We start from the raw sequence: 22,447 nt of genomic DNA on the forward strand, positions 1-22,447 counted from the left end.
ATGGATGGATGGATGGATGGATGGATGGATGGATGGATGGATGGATGGATGGATGGCACAGGGAGAATTGAATATGAAAGGATACCTAAAAATAAAAGGAAGGAATGAGAGAGAAATATGTTGGGATGAAAAAGGAAGAAATTGAATGAGGTAAATGATCTTACATAAAAGAGGCAAGAAAAATATTTTACAGTGAAGGGGAAGAGGGGAGAGGTGAGAAGAAGTGAGTGAACCTTGCTCTCATCAGATTTGGCTTCAGGAGCCAATACACATTCAATTAGGTATCTTACAGGATATTGGAGGGGAGCAGAAAAGATGGGGTGATGGTAGAAGGGAAAGCAGATTCAGGGAGAGGGTAGTCAGAAGGAAACACTTTAGAAAAGGGATAGGATCAATGGAGAAATAGAATAATTGGGGAGCAGGATAGGATGGAGGAAAATACAGTTGTCTTTCACAACATGACTGTCATGCAGGTGTTTTACATAAGTACACATGTATAACATATTGAATTTCTTGTCTTTTCAATGGAGGTGGGCAGGGAAGGAAGAAAGAAAAGAATTTACAGCTTTAAGTTTTAAAAACCAATGTTAAAAAAGAACTGTTTTTACATGCAACTGAGAAATAAGATATTCAGGCAATAGGGTATAGAAATCTATCTTTCCCATTAAGAAAGTAAAGGGGAAGGGGATAAAAGGAGAGGATGATAAAAGGGAAGGCAGACTGGAGGAAGGGATAATCAGAATGCATGCCATTTTGGAATGGGAAGGGGAAAGGTTGGTAGAAAATTTGGAACTCAAAAACTTGTGGAAATGAATGTTGAAAACTAAAAATAAATATATTTAAATCTTGCCCCCCAAAAATGATCACTCACTGATTAACGTTGAATTCTATTTATCTCCCTCCAACTAGCCTCAAGGAAAATTTCTTCACAGAGAACATTTTACTTAAATGAAATAATTTGTGGATATGTTCAAAATCATAACTAGAGAAGTTTTAAAATTTTTCCTAGTGGTAAGTTGTGTGGATGAGGGTGATAAGAGTTCATCTAGAATCTTACCTGGAAAGAAGTACAGCATAGGAAAATTCTAGTGTGACTGTGACTTTGGACACAAAGAATTTTGGATTTTGCATATATGAAGTTGAATAGAGAACTCAAATTGGGGTGAGGATGGGGTGGTGCATAGGAGGAATTGTACTGCCATTTCTGGTGATGAAGTTTTTGGACAACCAGGGATCACATAGGGTACAGAAGAGGAAGGACATGAGTAGATGATGTTGGTAACAACCTCTACCATTAAGTGGGCAGGGGAACGAAGTATCTCCCAAAGGGTGCCATCAGCATCCTCTGTGTTCTCTTCTTTGTAAAGAACTCAACTATACTATTCTAATTACAGCTTTCATTGTAGCTCTGATTACTATCCTTCATGGTATTTGTGTGTGTACTTATATGTGAACATAACAAGTGAGACAAAATTTAACAACAAAAATTGATACAAGGATAAATGTGGATTTTATGAATGTTTAATATCAATTTTATACATACATTATATATGACAACAGAGCTGGCCTTTTAACTATATTTTTATGGGAAAGCTATTTTTTTCAAGCAGTGGCATTTTGAATTTTTTGCCTTAGAAGAGCAGTATAATATTTCCCTGGAACTCAAAGTTTCTGACTTTTCTAGAGGAGAAAGGGCCTTCTCCGATGAAATGTCAAGAGTTCTTTCTGAACCAGTTTCAAATTAAAATACCACTGTATTTTGTGTTCTGCTTGACTTGATTTTCTTCGTGCCATTGACACTGGTTCAGAATGGCACATAGCTCTTTGCTCTTGGGATGAACAATTAAAAATAAATAAATACACAACCCTTGGCTAACTTATGCATCTTTATAACAGCTCTAACTTGGGCTAATTATACAAAATATTGGATTTAGAATCCTTACTGGAATTGCTTTCCTCTGGGGAAAACCAAGGACCCATTCTCTCCTTCTGATTCTCATTGAATAAGCTGATGTCAAGGGTGAAAAGGCAACAAATAGCCACACCTGCATATGTCAGCCAATGCTCTGTGGAGAGCAGTGACTACACCATGTAGCTACTATACTATGAAGTTCTTTCTGTGCTTCTGATGGGGTCTAAATATGCTGAATTGTGTTGGGCCATTAGCAAATGTGATTCTTCATTTAATGCTCAGGATAAACATGTACACATCGCTCTGGAGGTTGGGGAAAGTGGAAAAGAAAATAGGAGCTGAATTCTAGTGCTGACTGATCACTACTTAGCTGCCTGACCTTGAGCAAGTTACAGCTTCTTTGAATATCTACAAAATTACTAGTGTTTCAAAGTCATGTGATCATAATTTAGAACAAAGAGAAACTTTAGAGGTCATCTTGTCAATTTTACATTGAAATTTTACATTTATAGCTCCTCATTGTATGGATAAGGAAACCGAGGTTTAAAGAAGTTAAGTGATTTACTTAAGGTTGTACAGATAATGAGAAAAATAAAGATATCGTATATATATATATATATATATATATATATGATACCTTTATTTTATATATATATATAATATATGTTATTATAATTATTATAATATATATTATATCTATATCTATATCTATCTATCTATCTATCTATCTATCTATCTATCTATCTATCTATCTATCTATCTATGTATCTGAAAGTCCTTGGTGTGCTCGTAAATATTTAACAGCTGGCTCTTTGCATAACATAATTTTAAGTTTCATCTGTATTATTAACATTTTCTCCATCACTTTCCACAAAACGATAAATCAAGCCACAATTTATAGCATTTGCCAACTTCTGAGGTATAAATACTCATACTGAAAACTTGGTTATTGGCCAGCTGGAGCTTATTGTATTTATGTGAGGAAAATCTTTTAACCTTTCAGTATTTTAGGTAGTTCTCTAAGACTCTACACTTGGATAAAAAGTTCCTGCCTGCATTGGGAGAGGAAATTTCTTCATCAAGAGTTCTGTACATTAATAAAATCACAAATTCAATTCATATCACATGCAAGTAATAATGGTCAGAGCCAGAACCCAGACCCAGGTCTTCTGACTTCTAAAGCAGTCTTGTTTGTGTCAAAATTGTTTTTTGTTCTGGTCTTCTTGAATCCCTGTTCAAGTTAGTACCGTCAATAACTTCATAAGTACTCAGTATAAAGGGAAAATAGCAGGAAAGGAGTTTGCCAAAGGGAACACAGAAGTCAAATACAAACCTTCTCAAAGATCAAAAGAACATAATTTAAAAATTGTATCATATCTTAACCTAAATTCACATCCTGGTAATGTGTGTCAAATCAGGGGAAACCATCTAAGGACTACTGTCAGGGTTTTGTTCCTATGATATGTAAATTCTAGTTAAATTCCAGACTTCCACAGTTCTAGACCAATAGAACATCAAAAAGATGGTGATAACACTGAGAGGACAACTTTAAAGTTTTATCAATAACTTTGAGATGATTTTGATATATTAATGAACTTAATCTAAGGTAGCACAAATGAGAGTTAGTTTCCACATAATCCTATAGAGGAGACTTCAAACTCCTGCCCTGAGGAGCCCCCTTCCATCTCCTATTGGTTCATGCTATCCAGTGCTCACAACTCCTATCCATGTTTATAAGAGTGACATTTTCTGCCTCTCCCTCTGTACATCCTTCTCCCCATGATACTTGCCTTCACCCTCCCATTCCTCCATCCCATTGTCTGCTCTTGTACCCCTTTTGGGTGCTTGTATCTGTACCCAGTTCAGTTGTACCCACTGTGCCCAGTGTGATTACCTCCTTGTTACCTGCTGTAAATCATGGTTTTTCCCAATAAGTACCCGAAAGACTGTGTGTGCTTGCCTTCATTTTATAATTTCATAAATTATGTACCTTTTCCCCCATGTACCTTGCAGTCTTCTACGGTTCTCTAAAATTCTTTGATTCAATGCTTGGTTTCTCAAGCTGATCTCTAAAGTAGTTCCAAACTGACCATTTTAAACTTTTTCCTTTTGCAACAAATGCTCTGAGGAGTCAAGTGCTCATTCTCGTGGATGCCATAGATTATTAGAAATGATTGTCAGTAAACTTGGAAAAACCTATATTTAACATCTTGGAATTGGATGCTTGCTGGCTATAAATAGCAAGTTTGTTATCTGACTAGATTACAATGGATTTACTATCAAGCAAATTGAATCACTAGGGACAGATATGTTTTTAGAAGTGTCTAGCACAATCAATGTGTAAATAGAAAATTTGGGGTAACTACCCGGCTGTCCTATATAATTTATTGTTATGTCACACAAAGCACAACTTCCAGCTAGTTCTGTGTCTAGAGGACAGAAGTACCTGAAATGTGACAATCTGAGAGGAGGAAAGGAAGTCCCACTTCAGGTAGGATTTACTATGTATTTATTTTGAGATATATATATATACATATCTATATCTGTATCTATATCTATATCTGTATCTATATAGATTTTTCCTCAGGTACTCAGATATTCAAATGTTCAAATTGGTCTTGATCTCCTTGCTTTTGCTACTCCCTCCAGTGATTCAGATAGCAATCCATCTATGCCCATCTTCCCAAGGTGATTCGTGTCCTTGTGCTCTCAACAGGTGTCTAGCATGTTGGATTCCCTCTTCAGTTTCTCTTGACCTCATGAAGATGACAACTATAATAGATGTACTTTCAATTCAAACATTTCCACTTTAACCGGCTCACAAATTTTGCTTGTATTTTTCTCTGATGATATTTTCACTCTATTTCTTCATTCTAATTCCTTGATTGTTTTGTATAAAATCAAAACACACCGTGGGTTCATCAAATAGGGAAGTCCCTGTGTCAATTTCAATTCTTCGGAGATTATAGTGACAGTCAGTCAATTAATCAAAAAGCATTTATTAAGTGGTTATCATTGTGCTAAGCACTGTGTTAAGTTCTAGGATTGGAGGAGTTCACAATGGGGAAGACAAAAATGAAACAACTATGTAGAAGCAAGATACCAATTGGATAAATAGTAATTATCTAAGAGAAGGAAGGCACTAGAATTAAGAGGGACTAGGAAAAATTTTAGCTAGAACTTGAAGGAAGACAGGGAAACCTGGAGATGGAAATGAGGGAAAGCATTCTCAGTATAGCAGAGGGAGTAGGGAAGGATTCAGTAGACAAGGAAAGACTAAAGGTAAATATGAGAATGAGAATGACAAAGGAGACAATATTTTAGAGAAGATAACATGGAATAAGATTCCTTGTGTAGGTAGAGGATTTTCCTTGGTAAGGAATAGAGCTACCTCTTTGTGTGAGATAGGAGTGAGGGAAAAAATAGCAACAGAAAGCATCTGAATGCAATGACTTGAGTTACAAAGACAGAAAGAGCTCCGAGTGAATGATTTTGCTTTTGTTTTTGTTTTTCTGTAAAATAGGCAAGGTTCTCAGCTGTGGGGCAGCTATGTGGCACAGTAGGTAGAGTGGTGGGCCTGGAGTCAGGAAGACTCATCTTTGTGAATTCAAATCTGACCACAGATACTTACTAACTGTGTAGTCCTAGGCAAGTCATTTAACACTGTTTGCCTCAGTTTCCTCATTTGTAAAATGAGCTGGAGAAGGAAATAACAAACCACTTCAGTATCCTGCCAAGAAAATCCCAAATGGGGTTAGGACATGAAGAAAAAATAACTGGTCTCAACTGAGGGTGAAGAGTGGAGGAGTCATGAAAGGTTTGAGGAGGGATGAAAGGAGCAAGTGGAAAGTGGAATAGTGAGTTGATAGGGAAAATGTGGAAGGATTTCCTACCAGCAGCACAGAATCAAGTGAGGATGTATGATAAAAATTTGCAATGAATCCAATTAGAACAGTTGCATGTTTTCCCACCTTCAGAAGCAAGTACATATGAATGAAGATAGTAGGTGGTGGAACTGATCCAAGTCAGAGGCATGACAGGGTGTTCTTGGCAATATGATAAGGGCCAGGAAGTCAAGAGAAGAGGACAAAATAGACGTGAACTAGTTCACTGGGAGGGTTAAGATTGGGAAGAGAGAACAGTTAGTAATACCACCACCATTGTATACACCCTCCTGTATATCAGACTCATTACTCAGGTCTATCCAGGTATCTCACTAAATAGATAGCTGCTGTCCCACTTCTCCGCACCTGAACCATCCAGACCTTACCTAAAGAAATTATCCCCTGCCTCCCTGGGAGAAATAATCAATTCAGATTTGAAACTCTGTCTTGGAGTTGAGCAGCCTTGACTGCATCTGGAATTAGATGATTTGGCTCTGAATTATGGCTCTGCTATTTGCTAAGACTGTGCGACCTAGGCAAGACCCTTCCAGGTGAACAAATGGAAGCCCAGAAAGGTGATATCACTTACTGGAAACAGTATAGGTAAAACATGGTAGAATCAGGATTTCAACTCAACTCTGAATACAAATAAGGAACCCCTTGTTTATGTATGTCTGTGATTAGTAAAACAAAATAAATGTTTGGCCTTCTGTTCATTATTCAGAGCTATAGATACAAATATTCTAACCTACTTTAGCCATATTTTGCTCATAACTATTATATCTTCTTAAGTTTTGTAAAAGAAAAGATCAGCCTTCTCTAATATTAACAGTTAAATGAATAAGCTTCAGGCAACAACTGAAATGGCTTTGAAGACTCAGTAGAAGAAAGTTCTGTCTTATAAGAGTTTGCATTTCTGTTTTATGATTCTTGGATAATCTGATGCCAATGCAGATTTCTACTTTGTAAAACATGGTACTTTTTATACTGCTGGATTCCTTTGTATGTGTTCAAAACTTTACTGTTTCAGATAAAAGTTGTTGGCATATGGTGTCTCCATGTACTGGTCAGAGAGAAAGGATAGATGCCTGAGGGCTATTGGGAAGGAAGTTTGTTCTGAGAATAATACAGATGTTCAGCAATGCTCTATAGTGCCAGGCAGAGTTCTTTGAACCTAGTAGACAGTCATTATATGTTTACTATATTGAATTAACTTAAACTGAATTGAATAAAAGGCTGTAGAAAAGAGAAATTGAAACCTCTCTCTCTCTCTCTCTCTCTCTCTCTCTCTCTCTCTCTCTCTCTCTCTCTCTCTTTCTCTCTCTCTCTCTCTCCTCCTTCATTTTTTCCCTCTCTCAGGAAATATTTTTACTATGACAAACATATTTGTGCATTTCACTGGCTTAGTCTTACTCAAGATGAAAAGGATATTCACTTTACAGTTGTTGCAGTAAGAATTGTTTGTTTTGTCTAAGATAACTTTGGGAATGCATCTCTGTTCTATTAGTAACAGTTTCTCAAGAGTTATATGATCTTGTTGTCTACATTAAAAAAAAGAAAGCACTATCTACAAATGTTTGAGGTTCTTTTTCTGATGAATAGAGGATTAATGAGAACCCAAATTGGAAGGTTATTTTCTGTTCAGCCAAAGGCAAATACTCTCTTCCCTCTCTCCCTCACTCCCTTCCTTCCCTCTTTCTTTATTTCTCTCCTTCCCTCCTTCCTTCCCTCCCTCTCTCCCTCCCTTCCTCCCTTCCTTCCTTCCTTCCTTCCTTCCTTCCTTCCTTCCTTCCTTCCTTCCTTCCTTCCTTCCTTCCTTCCTTCCTTCTTTCCTTCCTTCCTTCCTTCCTTTTTTCCTTCCTTCCTTCCTTCCTTCCTTCCTTCCTTCCTTCCTTCCTTCCTTCCTTCCTTCCTTCCTTCCTTCCTTCCTTTCTTCCTTCCTTCCTTCCAGCAGCTAGGTGGTATAATGGATAGAGTGCTGAGTCTAGAAACAGGATGATCTCAGTTCCAACCCTATTTCTGAAACTTCTTGACTTTGTGACCCTCGAAAAGTCAGTAACCTCTGTTTGCCTCAACTTCTTCAATTAAAAATGGGGATAAAATAGTACTTACCTCTCAAAACTATTATGAGGATCAATTAAGATAATATATGTAAAATGCTTAGCAAAATGCTTAGTGCATATTAATAATAAACAATTATTAATAATAATTAATAAATTGTTCTCTTAGCCCTTCCTTTTTCCTTTATTAATCATCTATCATATGTACAGCATAGTACTAGACACTGAGAAAGATAAATTTGAATTAAAACTTGCTGCTTCTTAAGGAATTTATAATCTCATTTGTGTGGGTGGGTGGGAAGTGGTAATACAAGATACAGAGAAATGAGAAATGTGTGTTTTGTAATAAAGTTATAAAAAAAATATTATGTGATGTCTTCATGGAATGTGGGTAAGGGTGCTTTACCTGAGGGCTGCAAACTTTTCAACAAGGTATTTTGATAGGTATTTCAATACAAGTGATTTCCTCTGTAACTATGTGCATACACACACACACACATATATTTCATTTAAAAACATTCTAAGGAGTCCATAGCTTCACAAGATCATCATCATAATCATCCTCATCATCACCACCATCCTCATCATCACCTGCATTCTGCTGCTAGCTCTGCTACTAACTTGTTGGGGAACTGTAAGCAGGCTTTAATCACTGGCTTCTTTATTATTATGTCAGAATAATCATGTCTACCTGGGGTTCTCAACAATGTTTTCCAGATCACATATAATAATAAGTATAAAAATATGCGGAACCCTTAAAAACCACCATAAAAGCATAAGATATTGTTAAATAAAAAGCTTGCACTATTACTGAAATGCACACACACACACACACACACACACACACACTGATTTAAGTCTTGTCAACAATTTTCTGTGTAATTTGTTTCTGCTGAGAAAAATTGAAAAAAATATTTTTTCAAACTCTACTGACTAAAGATAAATGAAGAGATTATATTCTATATTCTATATTACTACTGGCTCTAACAGTCTATTAGATCTGAAACCAAGTCTGATACTTTGGGCCAATTCAAGTGGTATGCATATGAGGGGTGTTGTCATGAGATACAGAATCTAAGGACACAAAGCCCTATGTATAGAGGTAGGCTCAACAAGACAACATGTACTCCGTTGAAGGGAAGACAAAGAGTTGAGACACCACAAGAATATTGCAAAGGAGGATGCTATCGGAGGTTGGAGCTACTGAGAAGAGCTGGGAAATCACCTGGTATGTGGTCTCTGGATGAGGGAGCTGCCATCTGTAAGCTTTCTATTTTAACTAATTATTCTCACAAACTAGGTGCTAAGCTCAGTTGATTCTTCTTGCTGAAGGTGTATAAGTGTAGTTATCACTCTCTAAATGTTGCTGCTCTGGGGAAGAGCCCCAGTTGCTACTCCTTGGTTATGGCCCTGCATTGTGGGATTTTGTGAATTCTTTAAATAGACATTTCCCATCCTTTTTGAGATGACGTAAAGAATCATAAACAAATGGTAATGACAAATAGCAAATGTATTCAGTTAGAGGGAGGTATCCACTGGGTGCCACAGGGAGTGGTATTAAGCCTGGTTTTATTCAACATCTTTATTAATCATCGAGAAGATGAGGTAAACAACACATTAATTAAATCTGCAGATGGTGCTAAATTGGGAGAAGTTTCCAGCGCCACTAAGGACAAAGCAACAATATAAAAGAAGGCCAAGTTAGAAATGGAGACAGAGAAAAAGGAGAGACAGCTCAACTGTTACCATATGAAACATGCTTAGAGCAGAAAGGGGAATGTCAATGCTTGAGCAACACCATAGAAAGGTCGTGACAATGGTGAGAGATGCACATTAAGGTAGATCACACCATTTTTTTTAGAAACATAAGGCACTCTCAGGCTGAACTCCTCTTCTACTTGACATGTTCAATAAACCAGTCAATTACCAACCACTTACTATGTGCCAAGCACTTGTGCTTAGTGTCAGGGACATAGAGATCAAAGTGAAACAAACCCTGTTTGTAAGGAGTTTATATTCTATTATATGAGACAACCTATGCACATGTAAACATAAAATTAATGTAAGATATTTGTGGAGGGGCAGTGGCACTAGGAGGTTGGAGCATCAAGAAAGATCTTATGTAGGAAATAAAGACTGAACTGAGCTTTGAGAAAAACTAGAGTTTCTGACAGAAGTGTCCAAGGATGGGGGGCACTGTGTGCCAAGGTATGGGAAGAGGAAATGGAATGTTATGTGTGTAGAGCAGCAAAGACCAATGCTGGCTGGATTGTAGCATGCATGAAGGGGAGTGATGTATATAACAATCTGGAAGGTTACAGTCCTCCTAGCCTTCAGATATGAGATCCTCTAAACCAAACATTGAAGCCTTGGAGAGTAGCACTCTGGATTACAGCCCAACTAGATTAAAATGTAATTGGGAAATATTTAACAAAATAAATCAAAATACAAAAGAATATAGGTAATGATGACAGGTGATTTTTCTATCTATCTCAATTTGGGGTCAGCAGGGATATTTATGTGTTGTTTAGCGGCCCTTATTTCTAATCGAATATAATATCACTGATGTAAATGTCTAACCTGGCAGAATCAAGGGATTATTAAGATGGTTTCTTTAGCCTGTGAAGGTATGCTGTTGCTCAACCATACATGACTCTTTGTGACCCCATGCAGGGTTTTCTTGGCAGGATACTGGAGTGGTTTGCCATTTCCTTCTCCAGCTCATTTTGTAGATGAAGAAACTGAGACAAATAGGGTAAGTGACTTTCCCAGGGTCACACAGTTAGCTACTAATTATCTGAGGCCAGATTTGAATTCATTAGGAGTTTTCCTGGCACCAGGCCCAGCACTCTACCAACTGCACCACCACTTTCCCCTATAAAGATACAGTTTTCATATATAAACACAGATCAAGGAAGCATGGAGATAGTTTGGGTTATTCTGTTAAATTGAGGACCATGGTCTTTCTTTGTGTCTCTTTTTCCTTCACAGAAATGGTATTTCAGTGATGGTAAATGACATATGGCAATGGAGAGTCTTCTAGGTCTGAGAATTGGGGAACTGCCTAGATGGGCCTTCTATTATAGGCAGTGATTGCCAGGGACCATGTCACCAATCCAAAACCTTATACATGAAACAAAGAAATCTTTCTGTTCTACCTACGTACTTTTCAGGTTATAATTCCCACATGACACAATAACCCTTTTCACATCCTAGAAAATTCACCCTTTGGAAGTCTTCTAGGACCTATTCAAACTATAGCAAAATGCAGAGTTCTGGATGTAGCCTACCAACCTGGAAGAGAGGCTGAATCTATTCTGTGATGACTTTTAAAGGAAAAATTGAGGCACTTGTATTTAATCCTGGAAATAATAGGGAACCATGGGAGTTTATTGAGCTTGAGAGTGACCCAATCAGACCTGTATTTTAGGCATATTATTTTGTGAGCCTTGAACTGGTCCAAAAATTGTGGGAATCAATTTGGAACTATGTTTCCTCTAGAAAAATTAAAAAGGAAACTATGTCTTTGATCCAGTTATGCCATTAGTAGGCCTATAACCCAAAGATTACAAAGAGAAAAGCAGCTCTATATACAAAAATACTAATAGCAGTTCTTTTCATTGTAGCCAAGTATTAGAAACTGAGGGGGTGACCTTCTATTAGAGAATGACTACACAAACTTTGGCATATGAATGTAATGGAATATTATTTTGCCATAAGGAATGACAAAGTGGGCAGTTTCAGAGGAAAGTGGGAAGACCTGTATGAACTCATGAAAAACTAAGTGATTAGAACTAGAACAAGTTACATAATAACAACATTATAAAGAAAAACTCCTTTGAAAGACATTTGGCTCTAATTAATTCATAAATCAAAAAGACTAAAGATGAATATAGAGGCAAATATAGAAATCAATGCTTAAAATATGGAGTAAAATGTATTTTTTACAATGACAATAAATTATTTATATATATACATATATAAAACATAATAATAGCTAGCATTTACATTGCACTTTAAAGTTGACAAAACATTTTATAAATATTATTTCATTTAGTCTTCACCTATCTGGTTGCCATTGTCATTTTGCAGATGAGAAAATTAAGATCGGTAACTTGCCAAGATTCACAAAACTAGTAAGTTTTCAAGGCCAGATTTGAACTCAGATCTTCCTGCCCCCAGGTGCCATGCTTTACTCATTTTACCATCTAGCTTCTTGGAGCAGTACCCTACTTATTCTTTCTAGTTATTTTCTGTTTGATTTTCATTTGTGTATATGAAGGAAATCTGAGTGTTTGGGGAACATAGGAAGATTATGAATGCCCAGGAAGTGGCTGCATAGCATTGGTAAATATGGTCAAGGAAAGTAGCATTTCTGAGGACTTGATGATTTCTGGAAACTGTTTTCAAAGTCCCCAAGAGATTAGTGGCTTTTATTCTTTGCTCTACCTTGGGGAATAAAATCACCTCCCACATCTTCTAAAGCTTAATGAATGTTGGCAGAATGTGAGAAGAACTCTGTGCAAGGAGTAAATTTCAACTTCCTAAGGGATCTACACAATATATGTCACAAGCCTTCAACCAAGAACATAAACATCTTTTGTAAACTAACTTCAGTAAAATTGCAAAATCATCCCTTTGTGGTGGATACTGGTAAATCCAAAAACATTAAACTTCTTGGTTTAGTAAAGGTTAACTGAAAGCAAGAATTGTGAAACTGTTAGAGTCAAATAGTCCCTTTAAAAAAATGAAAACTGAGTCCAGTATGATAACTTTGAAGTTATATTCTTAAATAAGCTTGACTCATGTCAGTGTCCTGGTAATTTAGGTGTGATGTTGGAATGATGTGGTGATTCAAGAGTTAATAGGAGAAAATTTATTTATTTATAGCAAGGGAAGAATATCTAATAAGGAGGTACAGATATATGCATATATATAGCTTTATATTTATGTTTCTATCTTTATATCTATGTATCTAATTATGTATGTATGTATCTAATTATGCATGTATGTATCCATCCATCCATCCATCCATCCATCCATCCATCCATCCATCCATCCATCCATCCATCCATCCATCCATCTCATCTATCTATCTATCTATCTATCTATCTATCTATCTATCTATCTATCTATCTATCTATCTATCTATCTATCTATCTATCTATCTGTCTATCTATCTATCTGTCCACACACACACACACACACACACACACACACACACACACTAAGGGCACCTGAAGTTGATTCAGGTGAATGAGGATTCTTTGCCTCAGTTGTTCACCCTGACCGACCAGGCAAACATTTTATCTTCTAGTGGCTGTTTTGTATTCAAGCAATCAGGAAGTGTTGTCAAGAACCTGAAACTTTACTTCCTCTAGTGGTAAGTAAAATACAAACAAAAAAAATATTATAAGTTGAATGGGGGCAGAAATTAAAATATAGCTCCCTTCACAAGGTGGAAAGTGGCTTTGAGTAAAGAGCCAGGGGTCTCCTTCTGCTAGTCCGCATAGAGAATGAGAAGGAACATATGTTAGTATTGCACAAAGAGGGTGCCTTATAGCCTCCATGAATAGAAAATACTCTGTTTTCCTATACTTGTATTCATATATCCTACATCTTAACTCAGGCTACTTGCAACTTAGACTATTTTTTTTTTCTTAAAAGCCACCCTCAAGATTTTATTGGCTCAGAAGAATAATAACTCAGGCTCTTGCCATTACTCCCTGGTTGCGTGAACACAAAACAATCACAGAGAGATCCAAGGACTCCCTGATAACATCTAAATGAGCACTGAAATTCACTGAGGAATCTAGGTGGTCTTCTAACTACCAATATCACCATGTCTACCTTAATATTTCTTTAGCCAAAAGGATTATAATCCTGAATTTTTCTGTTGAAGTAACTACCATTTCCTACGACCCAAATTTCCAATCAAACAGTCCTTTACTTCCCAACTTTTCACCCTCAGCCCCCATTTTCAATCACTTACCAGATCTTGAACATTCTACCTCCTCCTATATATCTCTTGTAACTGTTCCCTCTTTTCTACTTATATTACAACAACCATACTTCAGCCTCTCATTATCTCTCACCTAGAATATCAAGGTCTTCATGCATTCAGCATCTCCACTCTGATTTATCTTCCACATAAGTGGCACAGTGAATAGAATGCCAAACCTGGATTCAGGAAGAACTCAGTTCAAGTGCAGCTTCAGATACTTACTTGCTGAGTGATGCTGTGCAAGTTTTCACTTAACTCTGTTTGCCTCAGTTTCCCCATCTGTAAAATGAACTAGAGAAGGAAATGGCAAACAATTCCAGTATCTTTGCCAAGAAAACACCAAACAAGCTCACAATGAGTCAGACACAACTGAAATGTCCAAACAAACAAACAAAAAAAATAGCTGCCAAGATATGGTTCCTAAAGCCCAGGTTTGCTTCCCTGCTTTAGGAGAATCAATGAATCCCCACTGATTCTGGGATAAAATTTCAGTTCCTCTCTGTGGCATTTAAGTCCCTTCACAAGCTGGCTCCAAAGTATCTTTTTTTTAGACAATTACACATTTCTCCTACTCAGATAGCCTGTGCTCCAGCCAAACTGGCCTATTTATTGTTTTCTGTACATGACATTCACCCCCCTCCTACCTCTGTGGTTTTGGACAGCTTCCCCACCCCCTGAATTCTGTACCTCCCTACCTTGGCTCCTTTGCAGGCTGTATTTGAGTGCTACTACTTTATGGAAGGCTTTCTCAATCCTCCATTTGTTAAAGGTCTCATCCCCAAATCACTGTGTATATTTTTTGTACAAATATCATATTTATTTACCTGGAAACTTGTTTGATATCCCAGTAGGACTTGTCATCTTGAATTCAGGGGTCTCACTTTTGTACTTGGAAATCTAGTTCATATAGCAGCAGTTTTAAAAATTGATTGGTTATTGGTTGGGTGATTTACTGATTTTAATCCAGAGTTTGGGAGTATTATCTTCCCTTTATTTTCCAAGTATACAGTATTACACATCCCTGATGACAGAGTAAAGAATCAAACTGTTGTTTATGTAATATTCTTCTATATTCCCTAGCAAACTTGTTACGTTTGCTTGTGTTTACTATGAAAGTGAATGTAAGTTTGTGGAGGTCACAGGGTACGTAATTTTCGTCAGATTCAGTACAGTGCCTAGAACAGTATTTGGAACAAAATAGGTACTCAAAATATTCTAATGAGCCAGTGTGATGATGACAGAAATGAAGAATTCCTCCATATTTCCAGCCACTGTTCTAGTATGTGAAGCTTTGAATGGCTCTTGGTCCAGTAATTTTCTTATTTTTAGCATTTTCTCTACCCTTAATCTGTAGAGTTTTAAGAACTTTCTACATTGAATTTAATGAATGCTGCCAATACTGCTGGAAGGTAGACACAAGTTAATGAGCTTCAGGGGAGGGGACAGGGGGAGGAAGCAAACACAGCATACTGCCTTCAAGACTATTAATGTCACTCTGAGGAGGATGGCTACAGCTAATGTCTAGCAGGAGCAGTGGAGGGAGAAATTGCTCTGAGTTCAGGTGGGGGAGTAAGTCACCTTGAAGCTGCCATTGACTCTGGAGTTGGAAAATTATCTCCCCATTAGGAGTAGGCTCCTCCTTTGAGAAAGAGGCATTATTGATACTCAGGATTTCTGACATGATTTGTTTTCTCTATACTGCTAGAAAACAAAGCATTATAGCCCCATTCATCTGTCACAGATCTTTAAGAAGGCTTACTCTTCAAAGTGGTATTTGGAAGTTGTCAAAGTGGAGGGACTTCCTCATGGATTTCTGTGTGTCTATCTTCATGTGAAGAGACAGATGACTTAGATATACAAGTTTTCTTGCCACCCACAATGTGCAATAGGAAAAGTCCTATCAAACATGCATTTATCCTGTGCTATGCCTTTCTGGGATGAATTTTTTAAAAAGGGGAAAAAAAAGAAAACCGTAAAGAATTGGCAAACTGCCCAGGTTTAGCACAAACATGGTTAAATAATTAGTCATTTCTAAGATAATGGAATGTAAGCTCAGAAAGGAACCAAAAGGCTTTATTTTTAAAGAGAGATGCAATTTTCCAGAGCTAGGTTTGGCATTTGTGCATCTCTGTTTAGTGTAGAGCCAGTGGGCTGAGACATTAACTTGCAGTGGTTTCAGTTTGTATATTTCATTCTCATACGCTTTTAAATACCTTTTCTTAATCCTTTATTTTGGGCTCATTTCGTATGATTATCATTACTCCCTCTTGCTTGCTGAATAATAGATTCTAAATTATTCTCATTTTGGTCTTTGATTCCTTATTAAAAAATCCTGAAGCCCAACAGCTAATGATGCTTTTGATGCATGGTATTGCTGCATTTAATCAGAAAATGTTTTCTTTATTTCACCAAGTCTACCTCCTTTCCCCAGTGATATGGTTTTCCTTTGTCTCACTTATTTTTTTATGCAATTTAAGTCATAGAAACTAGACTCTGGGGGACAATCCTATAGGCAGCCTCAAGGCATGTACTTCACACCTAAGAAGTGTTCTCCCCCGTAATTGCCATCACTTTATGACTGACCCCTTTGGTTTGGTGGTTGGTTTTGTGTACAAAACACCCAGCTATGCAAGCATCATTGCTCCATTGCCTTCCAAGGGAATTTCCTGCAAAATAAAACATTTCTAGAGTAAGTATCAAGTACACTAGTAGTCAGCCAGAGCTCTTGGTTGTTGTAACAAAAGAATTTTTGTTCCCAAAGACCTCTAATCATTTCACATATCATTCTCGAGATATCACCAAGTGAATGAGCTGTGTTTTGGCTTTCCTTTAGACTATAAGGGAGTGAAAATTGGAGAAGGGGAATTACTTCCATGCCAATTAGTGCCAGACAGTGTGGTATAGTGGAAAGGATACTGAACTTGAAGTCGAATGACTTCGATGCTGTGGCACTCATTACACAGAGTTGCTCCTGACCTTGGGCAAGTTGTTTACCTTGTAGGGTCTCCGTTTCCTCATCTGTAAAATGATTGAAATGGATTAGATGATCTCTAAAGTTCTATAGCACTAAATCTCTGGTTCTATAAATGAAAAGAATCATATAATGAACATCCTGGTATTTGACCTCCATGAATTTTGGTGTTGACACATATGATGTTTTGTTTTATTTTAGAACAAAATTAATTAGCATCACTTGAGTTTGGGGAGATAATTTTCCTGAGATAAATGGAGACATCTTAGGGATCCCTAGACTATAACAAGAAGTTAATCATGGTATATTTAGGGGTTCAATCCCTGCAGAGATCAGATACTCTTATTGTGCCCCATAGTCATAGACTGCATGCACCCCAAACTACACAGATACTTTTCATTACCCCAAGTTAGAGAGGATCAGGAGATTTAGGATTTAGAGCTGTAAATGCCCTGTCAGTTCAGTCATGGCCTCGTCTTCATCAGCACATTTTTTTGACAGAAATATTGGGATTGGTTTGCCATTTCCTTCTACGTCTCATTTTACAGATGAGAAAACTGAGACAAACAGGGTTAAATGACTTTCCCAAGATCACACAGCTGGCAAGTGCCTGAACCTGGATTTGAAGTGAGGAAGGTGAATCTTACTGACTCCAGGTCCTGTACTCTATCCACTATACTACCTATTTGCACTGAGGATATGCCTTAGAGGTACATGTACTCCAACCATCCAACTGAGAGCTTGAGAGGTCAGAGTGACCCTCCTAAAGTTATGTGGTAACTAGAAGCCATGTCATTAAAAAATATTTTAGAACCACAAGGGGGCTTTAGAGACTGTCTTGGTTAACTCCCTCTTTTTACAGATGAGGTTATCATGAAGCAAAGGAGATTAAATGAACCACCTAAGGTGACATGCAAGGTAGATGCAGACCTAGGCCATGATCCTTGGTTTCTTGGCTACCAGCCTAGTGCTCCTCTCCCTCCACCAGTGCTGTCTCCATATCTCTGCTGGTGGATAAAAAAGAAAGAAAAATTTAAGAAGGAAAATCAAGTGACATAACTTTACTTATAGTGGGTCAGTAGAATCATTTTCCCATATGAAGGAAAGGACAATTTAATAAATGTTACCCTAGTGGGCTAACAGAATTGACACCACTTTGCACATGCAAATCATAGTGGACATAAAGCAGGAGGGAGGTTAATATAGGACAGGCAAGAGACCATTTCCAGCTGAGACAGACTTTTCTCATCTCTTGCTGGCTCAGCTGGAGAGAGGCATAAATGAGAGACCTCCTCCCTAGCTACAAGTCTTACTTCAGTCTCTGGCAGGATAAAACACTTCTATAGCAGAAGCAACTACTGAAGGAAGAATGTGGAGAACTTCTGGTAGTGGTCTGTGACCTGACAAAATTCAATAAACACAGTGACTGACCATTTCAAAGTGCATGAGAGGTTAAATCGAATGAAATTCTAAAATACTGCTGGGATGTCCAAGTATACGACAAGTCACTTAATCTCTCTATGATTCTCAATTTTCCTCATCTTATGAAATGGGAGCGTTGAATGAAATGACCTCTAAGGTCACTTCTAGTTTTAAATCCTATGTCAGCTGGGGACAGAGACCATTAATTGAATGTCGGCATTAACTGCCCACATTGTGAAGTGAAGGACTTGGATCATTCTTGGAGGTGATTTTGTTTTCCTTTAGGAATGGATCATAAAAAGATTTAGAGCTGGAAATAACCTTGGAAATTATCAAATACAAGCCCTTCAATTTACAAATAAGGATACCAAGCATGAGAAAGGTGCACTATCTCACCCAAAGTCACAGAGAAAGGAGTACGCAACCAGGTAAACCAATAAAGACGTATACCCAAGTCCTCTAACTCCAAATCCAGTATAATAATAAGAGTTCACATTTATAGTGTACTTCGAAGTTTGAAAAACACTGTAAATATATCTCATTTGGTTCTTACAATATCATGGTGTGAGTTAGATGCTATTTTTATATTCATATTGCCCATGAAAAAATGGAAGACGCAGAAGGCTGTGTTGTACAAGTTCATATGGATACTTAATATCTGAATAGATCATTCTGACAAATAGTCCAGAGTCCTATCTCCTTATGCAATGCTACTTAAGTTTATGCTTCCCCATCAGAAAGTTGGGAGAGTACCCAAACATTCACAAGCATTCTGAATTTAGATAGAGGAAGCACCAGGAACACATGTCTACATCTCAAGGAAATCTTGACAGTTGTGGTATTTAGACCTTGAATACCCCAGGTCCTCCCTTTTTAATAGTGTATAGTTGTAGAGGCAGCTGGTGGCACGATAGATAGAACAGTGCACCTGGAGTCAGAAACATTGGAGCTCAAATTTGTCCTCAGATTTACTATCTGTATGACCCTGGGCAAGCCACTTAATTTCTATTTGCTTCAGTTTCCTCAAATGCCAAAATGCCTAAAATGCGGGTAATAACATCATCTACCTTATAGAATTGTTGTGAAGATCAAAGGAGACGATATTTGCAGAAAGTGATTAGAATAGTGCCTGAAACATAGTAGAAGCTAAATGAATGCTTAATCCTTCCTTCATTCACTTACTCCTTCCCTTTCCCTTGTTAAGATTGCACAGATGAAGAAAAAACTTCAGTATTAGAGAGTTCACAAGCATGATTGTGAAGGGGGATTAGATTTAAAAAAAAAAAATATGTGCTAACAGAAATCACTATCACATCTTACTTCTTCCAAACTCAACAGAATCCTCATGATAAATTAACATATTGGCCATGTCTGAAAAAGTATGTCTCATTCTGCCTCTCTCATGGACCACTCCTCTTATGAGAGATGTGGGGCATCACCATTAGTGGTTTCAAGTCGTATAAGTTATTTCAAGTTTCAAGTTTCAAGTTATTTCACTGATCAGAGTTCTGAAATGTTTCCATGCTATTTTCGTTTTATTGTTGGGGATATCAGTCAGTTATTCCAGTTCTGCTTATTTCACTCTCCATTCCCCTCACAATTTTACATTTCATTCTGATTTTCTCTGAATCTTTTATTTTTTTCTGACAACAAAAGAGCATTTCATTGCAGTATATGTCATGCTTTATTTATCTTTTCCTGTTCAATGAAGACCCACTTTATTTCCAGTTCTTTGCTGCTAGAAATGATGCTGTTTTGGATATTTTAGTGTCTATGAGAAATTCTTTCTGCCCTTGACTTCCTACCAGGCACGTACTGCTGAGTGAAAGTATATAAAGTTTAATGACCTTTTTTTGGTATAATTCTAAATTGTTAGCTACAAAATCTAACCAAATTCCTATCTTAGTCAGTAGGGCCTGTCTTCTAACAGTTGTTTCAATCTTTACTCTTTTCACCTTGTATCATTATTGGTAATTTGTTGGATGGATTCCAGAACATCGGAGTTATTTTAACTTGTCTGTCGATTATTATTATTAACGACTTGGAATGTTGTTCATATTATTGTTAATAGTATTCATTTCTTCTTTGGAAAACTTCCTGATCATATATTTTGACCACATATATTTTCAGAGAGTTGTTCTTACTTCTATTTGTGTCCTTAGGCTTATCAGATATGAAGTTATTTTTAAAATAATTCGTAATTTCTCAAGAGATCAAATTCTCTTTTTTTAAACTCACACAAAATAATTTTGATAATAACTGATTCTGGGCTAAAAGCTGATATTCACTGGATTTCTTATTTTTTTTTATATTTCCTGTGAAGTTCTTGACTTTTTATTGTTCACCATCAATTTAATTATTATTCCGTCCAGTTCTATAGAATAGTATACCGGTAGTTTGATTGCATTAGCACAAAGCCCATAAGTTAATTTTAAAAATTGTTATGATTTTTATCATTTTAGTGCTGCACTGGTACTTTAATGACTATGAAACTAAACTTCTACAATAATTTATTAAGTATATTTTTAATATATTGACTTGGTTCAGTTATGAAAATTAATCTGTTTTTAATTATGTTTTCCTTTTTCTGTAAACCCCCTCCCCTGTACAAATGCAGATAAGTCCTGTCTATGTTTTAGTAAGCTATTATCACTGCTTATTTTATCTGTTTTGTAGTTGTTTTGAATGGAATTTCTTTTTGCTTTCTCCTGGTGGGTTGTTAGTAATAAATGTAAAAATGTATGACATTTGTGTTTATTTTTATCCTACATATTTACTGATTAATAAATTTCTAATTTTTACTTGAATCTCTAATAGTCCACCATATCTAGAAATAATTTTTTTCTTCATTCCCTGTTATCCTCCTGAGTTTCTTCTTATTATATTCATCTTGCTAGCATTGATAAAACTGTATCAAAAATAAAGGTAGCTATGAACAAACTTATTTTACTTTTTATCTTATTGGAAAGGCTTCTACTGCCTTCCCATTAAAAATGATGCCAGGTCATGGTTGTAGATAAAGATGCTGTTTATCAAATAGAAAAAACTTTATTTCTATAAATTTGTATAGTTTATTTGAATTTCTGACTGAAAACCCACCCTGACTTGAGTGAATAATATTTTAATATATGATGTTAACATCTTTACTAATATTTTATTCATTTTTGTATTGTATTAGTTACTGCTATTACTTCATAATTATAACTATAATTAATCTATAGTTTTTGTTTTTTTTCCCTCTGAACTGTTTCCTGCCTCTTATCATGACAATATTTATCTCCTCAATAGGAGATTGATAAAGTGCATTTTGACTCCATTTTTGCAATTTATAATGTAAGATTAGGGCTTACTAGACTTTAAACACTTGTACGTGTTCAAAAATGTCACTAAGATTGATATATGCATATGTATGTCTGTGTTTCTTATTCATGTTGGTAACTGTAGTTTAAAACTATTTATTAAGTCCTTGATTTTTTAATTTTTGTTTGTACATAATAGGATGAAGTAATTCCTAGTAATATATTTACATATTTTATTTCTTTATATTTTTTGAATTCCATTTTTTCAATTTTTTTCATTTTTGATTCTAGTAATTTGGTTCTTTCTGTCTCTGTCTCCATCTCTGTCTGTCTGTCTCTCTCATTAGCCAGTGATTGTTTTTTGCTTTAAAAAAAGTTAATTTTACTTATCCACTCAATAGTTCATTTCTTATTTTCAATTTTATCTCTTCTTTGATTTTTAGAATTTCTATTTTTGTGCTTATTTGGGGGATTTAATGAATTTATTTCCTCTGCTTTTCCTAGTTGTATGTTCAACTAATTAATCTATAATTGAATCACTTAATTGATTTTCTTTGTTCTGTTTTCATTTTCCCCAATAATTCTTTACACTTTTTTAAAAAATCAGTTTTATTTAATGAAACATTCATGTTTTTGTCTGCTCATGCATTTTTTCTCCTTTTTTCTGTTCCATTCTGTTTTTGTTTATCAACAATTTGTATAAAGGCTTCCATCTTCTGTTTTAAGCTCTTCATTCTCCTTTAAAGGCATTTCTCAGGGGTGCTAATTTCATTTTTCAGTTGTTACTTAATTTCTTTCATCTACTTTTGGAATATTTTTGGTGCACTCATTCTGTTTTTCTAGTATTCAACTTGCATTTTTTTTGCAAATAATGTTTTGGTTTTTTTCCAATTAC

The sequence above is a fragment of the Notamacropus eugenii genome, chromosome 7 (assembly GCF_028372415.1).
Source record: "Notamacropus eugenii isolate mMacEug1 chromosome 7, mMacEug1.pri_v2, whole genome shotgun sequence".
Lineage (NCBI taxonomy): Eukaryota > Metazoa > Chordata > Mammalia > Diprotodontia > Macropodidae > Notamacropus > Notamacropus eugenii.